Source organism: Pseudophryne corroboree, chromosome 3, assembly GCF_028390025.1.
Source record: "Pseudophryne corroboree isolate aPseCor3 chromosome 3, aPseCor3.hap2, whole genome shotgun sequence".
NCBI lineage: Eukaryota > Metazoa > Chordata > Amphibia > Anura > Myobatrachidae > Pseudophryne > Pseudophryne corroboree.
The window spans coordinates 554,496,694-554,509,657 of NC_086446.1; the positions used below are offsets into that span (position 1 = coordinate 554,496,694).

Sequence of the window (12,964 nt, forward strand, 5' to 3'; positions counted from 1 at the left end):
ACACCCCACAAAGGTTGATGTCACACTCTGCTGGTATAGACAGGTGTCCATCCAAGGTAGAGGAAATGATCTCCCAAATACCGGAATCCCTCTGGACCAAAGATGGACAAGACACTGGATTGATGGCAAGCTCCTGTAGTAGTGCAAGTAAAAGATGGTAGGATAGCTCCAAAAATCCCACAGTATCCTCTGAAGCCAGAGGTGGAATTAGGAGTGTACCCAGTCATAGAGCGCTTGCTACAACAGGCATCCTAGTTAGGACGTCCAGCACTGCCAATAGTCCCATCTTCCCTGTGAAAAAGAGTGGGGGGAGGGGTTACAGGCTAGTGCAGGATCTAAGGGGGATAAACAAAATAGTTGAGAGCCAATTCCCCGTAGTGCCAAATCCAGCTGTCATCCTCATGCAAATTCCCCCTACTTCGAAGTTTTTCACTGTCATTGACCTCTGTTCTGCTTTCTTTTTTCGGTCCCTCTGCACCATGACAGCCAATACTTGTTTGCAATTTACATACAGAGGAGTACAGTACACCTGGACTCGCTTACCCCAAGGCTACATTGACAGCCCAAGTATTTTCTCCAAGGCTTTGCATGACTGTTTACAATCCTTCCAACCTGAGAGCGGATCAGTATTAATACAGTATGTAGATGACTTACCTCTGTGCTCTGACTCACTCGAATCGTCCATGAAAGACACGAAACAGCTTCTGTTTCACCTTTCTAATATGGGACACAAGGTTTCAAAGGATAAGTTACAGTTATGCCAGACCAAGGTGAAATATTTGGGACATTGCTTAACACAAGGACTGAGACACCTCACCGCTGATAGAATACAGGCAATTCGCGACATGACTCTGCCACAAACCCAGCAACAGATCCGCACTTTCTTAGGAATGTGTGGGTACTGCCGAAACTGGATCCCAGGGTTCTCCATACTGGCTTTACCTTTGCAAGAGATGGTCTCTTCAAACAAACCAGATCGGATTTCGCACACAGATGAGTCCGAACTGACATTTGAGAGACTCAAACGGTGCCTATCACAGGCACCTGCATTAGGTATGCCAGATTATGGGAAACCCTTTGAATTGTACGGTACGGAGAGTGCTGGGTGTGCGGCAGGTGTCCTAACCCAGAAACATGGTGATGCCAGCAGGCCAGTAGCTTACTATAGTGCACAGTTGGACACTGTAGCACGGTCTCTCCCCACATGCTTGCGAAGTGTTGCAGCGATAGCTTTGCTAGTGAGTAAAAGCGAAGATGTAGTGATAGGACACAACCTGACCATCCATACACCTCATGCAGTATCAGCCTTACTGAACTCTGCCCAAACCAGACATGTCTCATCAGCACAGTTTACAAGGTGGGAATTAGCACTAATGGCCCCTGTAAACATCACCATAAAGAGATGCAGTGCACTAAATCCTGCAACGTATCTCCAAGGTGTGTCTGGACAGGCACAAAGGGTGGAGGATGAGAGTGATGGTGAAAGAGGATTTAGTACAGACACTGACACACATGATTGTATGGAATATCTGAACCAAACTTTCACTGCAAGACCTGACATTAGTGACAACCCACTGGAAGGCGTATATTTTATTTTTTACACTGACGGTAGTTGCCACAGACAGACGGACTCGGGAGACTTGTGTACTGGATACGCAGTCGTAGATGACAAAGGTATCATAGAAGCTGAACCCCTGGGCCCACCGCACTCAGCACAAGTTGCTGAGCTGGTCGCCCTAACCAGAGCGTGTGAATTGGCTAAGGGTAAATCAGCCAATATCTACACAGATTCTAGGTATGCCTTTGGAATAGTGCATGATTTCGGGGCCCTATGGCGCCTCAGAAATTTCATGACGGCAGCTGGCACACCCGTGGTGCATGCGACCCACATAAAAAGACTTCTAACAGCGATACAGGAACCTGACAGAGTGGCTGTTATCAAGTGCAAAGCCCACACTTACAGTCAAGACCGAGTGTCACTTGGTAACAGCCGGGCAGACAAAGCTGCTAAATCAGCAGCCAGCACCCCCATGCAGACAGACATCACACAACTGATGGTATTTAATACCGTCAACACACAAAAATTAAGTGAAATGCAAAATTTGTGTTCTCCACAGGAAAAGGCAGTCTGGAGGTCAAAAGTATATGGCCAGGAGTCCTCAGGACTCTGGACAGATGGATAGGGTAAGCCAGTAGCCACCAGAGCATACCTTCCAAGTTTAGCTGAGGCGGAACATGGTCTGACTCATCTGGGCAAGGAGGGTATGTGTAAGCTGGTGAGAGCCTACTGGTGTGCGCCAGGATTCTCTTCTCATGCGGGTAAGAGAGCAATGACATGTCTTACCTGCCTGAGAAAGAATATTGGAAAGTCAATACCAACAGAACCATCCCATATCCCGCCAACAGACGGCCCTTTTCAGGTAATACAAATTGATTTCATACAGTTGCCACCCTGCAGAAATTTAAAGTATGTGTTAGTTTGTATTGATGTGTTTTCAAATTGGGTAGAAGCGTTCCCCGCTGCCACAAATACTGCTACATTTACTGCAAAGAAAATTGTGCAGGAATTTGTGTGCAGATATGGTATCCCTAGGATAATTGAAAGTGATAGGGGTACCCATTTTACAGGTGAAGGTTTTCAGGTTATGTGCAAATTTATGGGAATTAATAGTAAGCTGCATACTCCGTACCACCCACAGGCGAGTGCAAAAGTGGAAAGAGTAAACAGCACTATTAAGAACAAGTTGAGCAAAGTGATGTCTGAAACAGGATTGTTGTGGCCAGAAGCTTTGCCACTTGTATTGTACAGCATCAGAACCACTCCCAGGTCCCCCCTTAATCTATCACCCTTTGAGATTCTTTTTGGTCGATAACCCCATGTAATGATTGACCCCCAGGATGATTTGAAATGCAATAATGAAGTGACTGTGAAATATTTGGTTAAGATGAACAAACAGTTAAGGAATCAAAACAGCAATCTAAAGCTAGTGATTCCTGACCTACCAAACAGTAATTGTCATGACATTGAACCTGGGGATTATGTTATGATTCAAAATTTTCTACGCTCAGGTTGCCTTATTGACCGGTGGGAAGGACCGTACCAACTGACCAGCACGACAGCATTGAAGGTTGCCGAGAGAGAGACTTGGGTCCACTCGTCCCACTGTAAGAATGTCGCTGACCCAGAGAAAGCCCGTGACAGAGAACAGAGTGTAGAGGAAATCGTATCACTGGAGTGCCTGTTCCGGGAAGGTTGAGAGGCAGGACTGTTGTAACGGCACCTGAGCACAGAGAACTATAAGACCAGAGGCGGTTGTCGCACCAAAATTTATTTTTCCTTTTTATTATTTTCTCCATCTCCCATTACCCTTCTTTCCCCCCTTCCTTGCTCCTTTTTCTCTCCCCTTAGCAAGATGGACTTACCCCAAGAGACTGCGTTCCGGGTTTTCCTGTTGACCCTGTTGGTGACCAGAGCAGTCTGTTTCGGTGAGAGTACCAGAGAGGTCGAGAAAGGATCTGGAATGGGTACTGATGGCAAGAACGGATTTGTAGAATTCCAAGAGCAACACATTCATCGAGCAAAGGCGAGTATCAGAAAACGATCTGGTAGTCAAGAAACTAGGAGGCACTGTGAAGGGTTATTGGCTGAGGAAAACTGTATTTGTAGAAACTGTGAAAACATAGTTGAGGACGGGTGCATACAGAGATGTCAGTCCAGTCTTAATATCAACATGGACCGTCATTCATTGAGTGACTATCACTCATTAGTGGGTAAGGTTTTAAACCAAACAGAATGCTGGGTGTGCTCACAAGTACCTCAAGGGCAGAGCAAGTCAGGACTAGTACCGTATCCCTTAACAATAGATGAGGTACTTGAATTAAGGGGTGGGAGACCGGTGGACAAGAAATTTAATATTTCTAGGCCCCCTAGTTTGAAGCTCTATCAATATCATGTGGATAGATCCTTAGTATGTTTCAACATCTCCAACTCCCGAAAGCCGGGAAATTGGGAAGTGACATGGAATAACCAAACCATGGCATTTTCACACAGAGCCGATAGAGTGCTCGTAGACACTGAACTTATATGCCAAATAGCCGACGGTGGGAGGTGTTTTCGGTACAGGTATACGCTAGGAAGTAGGACCATGCGGGTTGGAGAAGTATCACCAGGGTACTGTGCGCATATCATACAGCCTGATACGTGTACTGAACAGATGAGAGAGGGATAGGATTTTTCACCTGAAAGGTTTGCAATATGGTAATGTCATATTCTCTCCCATATGTTCTCCCCGATGATGCATATTTCATATGCGGGAGGAAGGCGTATAAGTGGCTTTCCCCAAACTCAGAGGGATTGTGTTACATTGGAAGAGTGTTGCCAGAAGTTATGACCATAACCCATAATAAGATGAAAGACGTTCACTGCAATACTCAAGCTCCTTATACTCACACTCACTATGAACACATCGTTAAGAGACACCTTATAGATAGGACAGAGCACGCAGCCTCTGATTTGATCCACGAATCCACTGGGATTCAATTCCTACTCGCGTTAGATATCACCCGTACCGCCAGAGGAATTATAAATTTTAGGTATATTCATGCGCTAGCGAACCTGATAGATAATATCACAGAGATGTATGATGACACCTTCAGGTATACAGGGAGGGAATTGCAATCTTACAAAACGGAACTGATCCAGCACAGGATGGTTCTCAACTATATCACAGCGGTGACAGGCGGGTAATGTGTCACCTTAGCAACTCAGTACGGTGTAAAGTGCTGCACGTACATTACAAACAGCACTGATGACCCAACCGAGGTCATAGATCAAAAGATGGACGATATCTTGCAATTGAAATGGGAGTTCCGAAGGAGACACAACCTTACCCTTACTGTTGTGAGTAATGAACTGACCGGCTGGGTCTCATGGTTGAACCCATGCAATTGGTTCTCAGGTTTAGGAGAATGGGCTCAAAATGTTATCGTGAGTGTAGGAAAGTTTCTCCTTTGTATCCTGGGAGTCGTCGTAATGATTGGTTTAATATTTAGATGTGTTCGATTTTTAACGCGGCGCAAGCGCAGTACCAAAGTGATGAGTTTGAGGAGCGGGGGCATTGTTACAACAACTGATTTAATGTATGACCCATCAATTGAGACAATGTTGTGATAAGACGTGATTCCACGATCCGTTTCTTTCACCCGTTTCTCCTTTGTTTTTCCCTCAAGCAAAAATACATCCATTCGGAAGAGGAGTTGATGAATTATACATCCATTCAGAAAAGACTCTTTGATGGACACTCTAAAGACTTTGATGGACACTCTAAAGACTTTGATTAACACCCACGACAAAGATACACTCATCTGGACAAGACTTCAACCAACACCCAAGGACGATTGCACAAATGTTATGTGATTGTATTTGTTATACGTGTCTTATCTTCATCTCTACAACCTTCAGGTAGTATCACACATAGTCGACAGGTGATATCCACATATTAGCATTCACATATGTTCCCACTCCATGTATCATCAACTAAATGTGCACCCCATTTGTTGGAACAAGAAGCCGAAAAGAGCTCGGTAGTGTTTGTTGGCCCACTTACAGACCCTTAATACGGGATAAGAAGGATTTAATGTATACTTCGCAATACCTCGAAGCTTATCTAGAACATCTACGGCACAATGATACATTCCCCTCAGACATGGATTTCATACATACATGCTTTTACTATCCCACTAGGCCATACATGTCCTGCCTACTCCTCTCCACTTACCATCCAATTATTTTATAGATATTGTATTGTATATTTTTCTGTTTAATGTTTAGATAGTGGCAGTTATTGTTGACTGCCAAAGGGTGGACTGTCAAAGTCGAAAAATATTGTAATACATATGCCTTGTACTAACCCCATGCACATGCCCGCTGCGCGTGCACTCGCTCTGCCGTGCGTGCGCATATCCGCTATTTGCGTAACAGAGCTTTCCACGGCCATGCACCTTAGCACGTGGTATGCACATTTATGGTAGAGTTTGTGAGCGCATAGAGGGTTATTAGAACATTACATTTTTAACCCAAATAGTGTACATTGTAGATATAGTTCCCCTAGACCATGTCAGCGAGTATTATTAGTTTAAACAGTTCCTGGACAGAGAGATTCGCCTTTGCATGATAGGAAGGGTCAGATAAAGGTTGGAAGGTGATGTCTAGTATCCAGCTGTAGGGTATTTTGAGGGTAACATTCCGGTGTTAGTTAGAGAAAGATCGCTTGTTCCTGCGTATAGTTATGTACAAAAGTAGAATATGAACATTAACTGTATTTACTGTATTTTCTGTATGCGGCGGGAATCCAGAGGATACCACCCACAAGAGCAGTTGGGGAAAGACATCGCCCACCTATTCAAATCCACCTATGACCTTTTCTGTAATGTAGAGACACATCCCTGTGTCCAATGGACAATGAGATTACAGTGACAATTGTATTGTGTATGCCTGTTGTGTATAAAAAGACCATTGTTGCCTGGCCGGTCAGAAGACTCTAAACGCTATCTGTATGACCAACGGAGGACCGAGCCGGGTTGCGCTTGCGAACATACTCACGTATGTATATTCTCTGTGGCCATTATTCTGTTTAGATTTACTTGTTAGCCTGTAGTGTATGATTTGTATTGTTTTTACCTTTTGGAATTAATCCACTGAGGCCTTAGAACCCTGTGGTTGCAACTACAAATCAGTGTTGTGTTTTCACTTTCCTGCATGGGCTCTTAAAGTATATTTATCTGTATAAGGTGTATAAAGCATTGATAAGGTGTATGCACTGCGGGTACTTTGTATCGCCAGCGCTACTTAAGGTTTAAAGGTATAGCATAATTGCAGTACTTTACTGTTAAAGGTTTAAAGTGTAAGCATATCATTACATTGTATCATAACAAGGTTTAAAGGTTATCAATTGTGTGTGCGCTCGCTGTGTGTACTCCATACACCCAGCGCGGCGTGTGTACGCCAAGTGCGTACCACGTGCAGGACTCTGTACACAAATAGCGTACAAAGTGCGTAGCACGTGCATGTAGTCTAGCGGCCATAGCGGCTCAACGGTAAAAGTGTATTTAGAAGTATAGCTTTGCGGTCTAAGATAATATCGACATTATCATAGTATGTCCCTGTAAAATAAAATCAACATAATGTGAAAGATTATTGGTAAGTGAATTGACCACGAAAATAATCGATTGGCTAGGAGGGGAAGTGAGGTATTTATGATTTTTTGGCAATTGATAGTAGGTAGGCACCACTGGGTGAGATATAAATAAAAAATTAAAAGTGTCTTTCGGTATTACTACTGAGGCAAGGGCATTTGGTAACTTGCACTATATTGCACTTGCATTAAAGTAACTACCATCTACCTGATTATGTGACTGTGTATCCAAAGGGATATTTAATCATATCTTGAATTGATGATCTATGGAAATAAAAAGGACTATATACTAAACTCATCAATTTTGATACCAGATTGGTCATCAGTGGAGATACTAATCACTGAAAGAGTATATTTGGCAGCAAAGATAATAATAATAATAATAATAATAATAATAATAGTAATAATAATAATAATAATAATAATAATAATTATTATTATTTTATTTATATAGCACTCTTTCTCCAACAGGACTCAAGGCGCTTTACAGACATCAAAAACAATGCACATAATACAGAGGATTGAAGTAATACAGCTACAGATCAGCCACACTGACATAAAAGAAAACCTTAAGCACACAGAAAGCATAATACGTGATTGGTGTAGGCATTTTGGGTAATAACTTCCAAGGGTTGTGTATTCCACCCTCACAAGGTACCAGGTGCGGCAGCCATCTTGGGCGCACAGTGTAGGATTACCCAGGGTGGAATAATCTACCCCTAGAAGAGATGACACAAAATGGGGGTGATTTCAGAGTCCTACAGTTCAGAGTAGGGTTCCAACAAAACCACCAGGTCTATGTATTTTTCATCCCATCCACAAGCACACCAGATGAGGCAGCCATGTTGGGCGCACTTCGAAGGTTACACTGTGGGAGGTGAGCCATACAAGAGCCCAGTACATATAAGGTGAAAACTGACACTTATGTAGTAGTATCATGTACCCTGTATGTAGGTCGCAATGGCAGGGTGTGCTATCAGTGGAGGTACACATTACAGGAAAAGTACACAGTGGGGTGGAAGAGAGAGAAATCAGGTGGTGGGGGGAATAAACAATAGCAGGTAACCAGTGGCAGAAGGAAAATTGGGATAACATTATTTTGATTAGATCATAGTATGGGTGGGTTTGAGAATGTGGGTGGCACACACTACTTAATTGTTGTGGTGTTTTTAATTGTTGATGTAATTGTGATTAAACAGCGGCCATGTGTATGTTACATGTATGTTTTATTATTTTTGTCTTTTTAATACATTTTTTAATTGTTTTTTTATAGTGAAAATAAATGTGTAAAAATGATTCTGGATGGTAGCGCTTCACTATTTGTTTCTTGGGGGTCATTCCGAGTTGTTCGCTCGGTAAAAATCTTCGCATCGCAGCGATTTTCCGCTTAATGCGCATGCGCAATGTCCGCACTGCGACTGCGCCAAGTAAATTTGCTATGCAGTTAGGAATTTTATTCACGGCTTTTTCATCGTTCTGGCGATCGTAATGTGATTGACAGGAAATGGGTGTTACTGGGCGGAAACAGGCCGTTTTATGGGCGTGTGGGAAAAAACGGTACAGTTTCCGGAAAAAACGCAGGAGTGGCCGGAGAAACGGGGGAGTGTCTGGGCGAACGCTGGGTGTGTTTGTGACGTCAAACCAGGAACGACAAGCACTGAACTGATCGCAGATGCAGAGTAAGTCTGGAGCTACTCAGAAACTGCTACGAGGTGTGTAATCGCAATATTGCGAATACATTGTTCGCAATTTTAAGATGCTAAGATTCACTCCCAGTAGGCGGCGGCTTAGCATGAGCAAATCTGCTAAAATCCGCTTGCGAGCGAACAACTCGGAATGACCCCCCTTGTTTTTTTCTATGTGTCCACGTCGGCTAACATTTCTTACACTATTCTAAGAGAGAAGCCTATTTCACCTCCTTCCACCATGTCTGAGCCATCTGCACATATGCGGAGCAGTACAAGTAAAAATGGTGATGATTCTGATGAGGAGGGTGATAAATGTGATGAGGAGGACATAATACAAATTGAGGATTCATGTGTGGAAGTGGGACAGGATGAGGGGAATATGTGTGTACTATCTGACAGTGAGGATTTTGATTATTATTATGACATTTTATTTATAAGGTGCCACAAGTGTTTTGCAGCGCCATACAAAGGACATTACAGGGAGACAAAACTTAGCATTACAGTAAATTAATAACAAATAGAGTACAGGTAACAAAGAGCACCACAATTCTCAAGACATAATACAGCTAAGATGTAAGTAGTGAGGGAGTGATCGTCGTACTTCTAGGGGCTGGTGGCCATTGATGGAGATGAGCCTTTACCAGCAGGAGAAAAAGCGGGTATAGATTTTTGCTGAGTAGGGGAGAGCTGCTAGTGAAATGTGTCGAGAAGAGGACTTAGATAACAAGAGGAAAGAGGGCCCTGCTCTGAAGAGCTAACAATCTAGTAGGAAGGGTCGACAGTTAGATGACATGAATCGCAAGCAAGCGGAAGGTAGCCTGATGGCAGTATGTAAGCAAAGCTGAGATGTTCAAGACATGAAGCAGGGGGATGGAGGAGCAGCCTCAGGACTTGGTTATGCATCGGGAGGGTACGCTTTGATGAAAAGGTGGGTTTTTAGTGCCGTTTGAAGCTTTGCAAGGTCAGGGAGAGTCTAATGGAGCGGGGGAGCGCATTCCACTGAAGGGTTGCAGAACGAGCATAGTCTTGAACTTGAGCAGAGGCTATGATAATGATGTTGTTTGCATAAGTCAGCCACTAGTGGCTGCAGTTGTTGACCATGATAAAAAGAAAGCCATTGCGATGCCTAGGCATAAGACCAAAAAAATACATCTCTTGTTTATGAAAGCATCTGCTCCATTTGTGAGGCCAAATTTAGTAGAGGTAGGAATGTTAGCCATCTAGGCAACTCCTCCATGTTGCGTTATTTGCAGCAAAGACATGAAATTTTTTGTACAAGATTATAATGTAATTAACACCTCATCATCAACATCCTCAGAGAACAGTGATTACTTAACGGAGGAAGTCCTTCTAAAAAATTGTTTTGTTTGGGCCCAAACAAACCAATCATTTCAGCCATAAGTGACTGTCCCTGTCGCTGAAATGATTGGTTTGTTAAACTGTGCATGTCTTGTTTAATATATACAACATAAGCGTGGGTGGGAGGGCCCAAGGACAATTCCATTTTGCACCTTATTTCTATGCATTATGTGCTCTTTGTAGCATTTTTTGTGCATAGTTTATAAAACTACCATCATGTCTGCCACTGCAGTGCCATTCCCAGATGTGCCAGGTGTTTGTGCCGCCCATTTCTGTCACTTATCTTAGTCATCCAGCTACCTTAGTGCAACCTTTTGGCATAAACTGGATAAAAACAATATTGTGTGCTGTGAGGTGTTCAAAATAGAATGGAAATTAGTGGAAACTAAAATTATTGAGGTTAATAATACTGTATGAACAAAAACACCCACAAATTCTGTGATACTAGCCGTTTTCATGATTTAAAAAAAAACAGATCCAAAACCAATACAGATCCAAAACACAAAGAAGATACAGATCCAAAACCAGAACACAAAACCCGAAAAACGGCACTGCGCACACCCCTAGTTTAAATGGTGAATTTGAATTGAAATATTTGTTAACCTGATTTTTATACCTTTTTTAATGATGTATTTTTTAATCTTTTACAGTTGATGCTGCTCATTATTATATATGTGTTTTGTATCTTTTTTTTTATTTCAGAATTATAAACTTTCCGTTACCCCGTGTGAGAAGGACACCCCTAAGTTCAACCATTTTGCCACCACAAAAGGAATATTAGTAGTTTTACATCCTAAGTGACCTTTGTGGAGCACATTGTATGCAGGATGGAATACAAATCGCAGGAGCATCTCTTCTGCTTTTGTCTCTGACGCATTTCTGCCTTTTTTCATGGTGGAACGCAAGGTGGAATGCAAATCATGGCAAACCACAGTGGAACTCAAATCACGGCATCCCACTTCCGGTTTTGCCTCTGACATACTTCCAGTGGTGGATAAGTGCGGGAAATGGAGGAGAAGGTGTCTGCCTGGTGGGGATGTGTTTGTTTAATTGATAAAGGTATTTATATGTGTTTTGGGACACTCATCATCCACTTCTGAAGAAGGACCTGTGAGTCCGAAACATGTTAAGTTCTGGATAAGGGACACTCTAATGAACTGACTTCTGTACCAGTGCTCGTGTGAACCCCATCCTATCATTGGTGTCCGGGATCAATACAAACTCTATGGTTTGGATGGGTAGGTGATGATTGCCCTGTGAAGCCGTGTCCTTGAGGATACCACTTTGTGTGGTTTAATATGCTGTTTATTTACGTTTTTATTGTGAGTGTTTCGTGTTATTAAAACCAATCCGTTACTTTTTTGATGATGTTGCACTATGTTTTTTTCTTTGTTTATTTTTGAGATATACATCAACAAGGAATTGACAAATCACCATCTGGATTATCACTTTGTGTGGTTTCTACATGATTTAAGTAAATATTCTAAAAGTGAGTGTTCTGTGTACAGTATATACAAACTTCTTGCAATATCTATACCATGGTGTGACACTATGGTCTTCTCTCTGTTTCTTTTGAGCTAAAACTCATTGAGGATTTGTGTGGACAACACCTCTAAAAAGTCTTTGGAACAAGTGTCAACAGAAAGGAGCATTTATTTGAATACAGATTTTGGGACATTTTGGACTAAGTCTTTTCATTGTAAAGTAAGAGATTGACACTCCAAACATGAAGGTGTACAACTGTATTGTTAATCCACTCAGTGCCATCCCTTGGAACTAACCTTATTTGCTTGTTATGATTCTATTGGTAACAAAAGTTAAAGCGTTGTCCTGCTGGACCTTATAGGTAAGGTGGCATGCTGTTCTGGCCTGTGCTTGCTCCATCCTGTACTGCTGCCATGTTCACGTCGTCCTCTTTTGCCAATGCATTTGAGCTTTTGGGATGAACTTTCTTTTTCATAAGCCCAATGATGCATGTAGTAACAGTAAATGGCCAGCAAGTAATTTTACTTCATGAAGATTGGTTTATTAAAAATAATACAATTCATAAGAGTTACACACAAGCATTAAGCAACATATTTTAACACTGTGGCTGCACAATGGAACAATGGATAGCTTTGTTGCATCACTGCCCTGGGGTCATGGGTTCAAATTAAACCAGGGCTCTATCTGTGTGGGATTTGTATGTTTTCCATTTCTTGTGTTGGTTTCCTCCAAGTAATCCACTTTTCTCCTTTACTTAAAAAGGGTAAATGGTCGTCCTAGTGTGTATGTGTGTGCATAGATCAGGAATATAGAACTAGTGGGCACTGATGTAAATGAATAAATATTCTGTAAAGCAATGTGTAATATTTGTGCACTATATAAATAATTTAATAATTAAAAAATAAATATCCTTGAGGTATTTGGAAAAAAGTACCACATATACTCTATGTTTAAAGCTTTACCATGACCTTTAGTTTAAGTAATCTCCAGAAACGTACAGAAACAGCATATTCTGCTTGTTATTTCTAGCTATTTTATATAAAGCAATTTTACTGTAGTAGCCCTTTAAGCAGAATAAAGACATGTTCACATCATATCTGAAATGTATTAGATTACAACTCAATATAACACTCTCCTTGTCATGCATTTATTGATCCAGAAGTCTTCAGACAAAAAGCCTTGTTAAACCTGTGGCATTTATTTCTGCTAAAGAAATCAAATCCTTCCTGACATTAGTAA

General features: G+C 42.0%; 1 long non-coding RNA gene across 2 annotated transcripts in view; it reads left to right on the top strand.

Moving 5' to 3' along the window:
* Window positions 1-11,610, top strand: part of LOC135058015 (uncharacterized) — a 178,352-nt gene extending 166,742 nt beyond the window's left edge. For both annotated transcript variants that reach the window (XR_010244532.1, XR_010244531.1), the window contains exon 5: window positions 10,943-11,610. This is a non-coding gene — a long non-coding RNA (uncharacterized LOC135058015). The remainder of the gene's footprint in view (window positions 1-10,942) is intronic.
* Window positions 11,611-12,964: the final 1,354 nt, after the last annotated feature.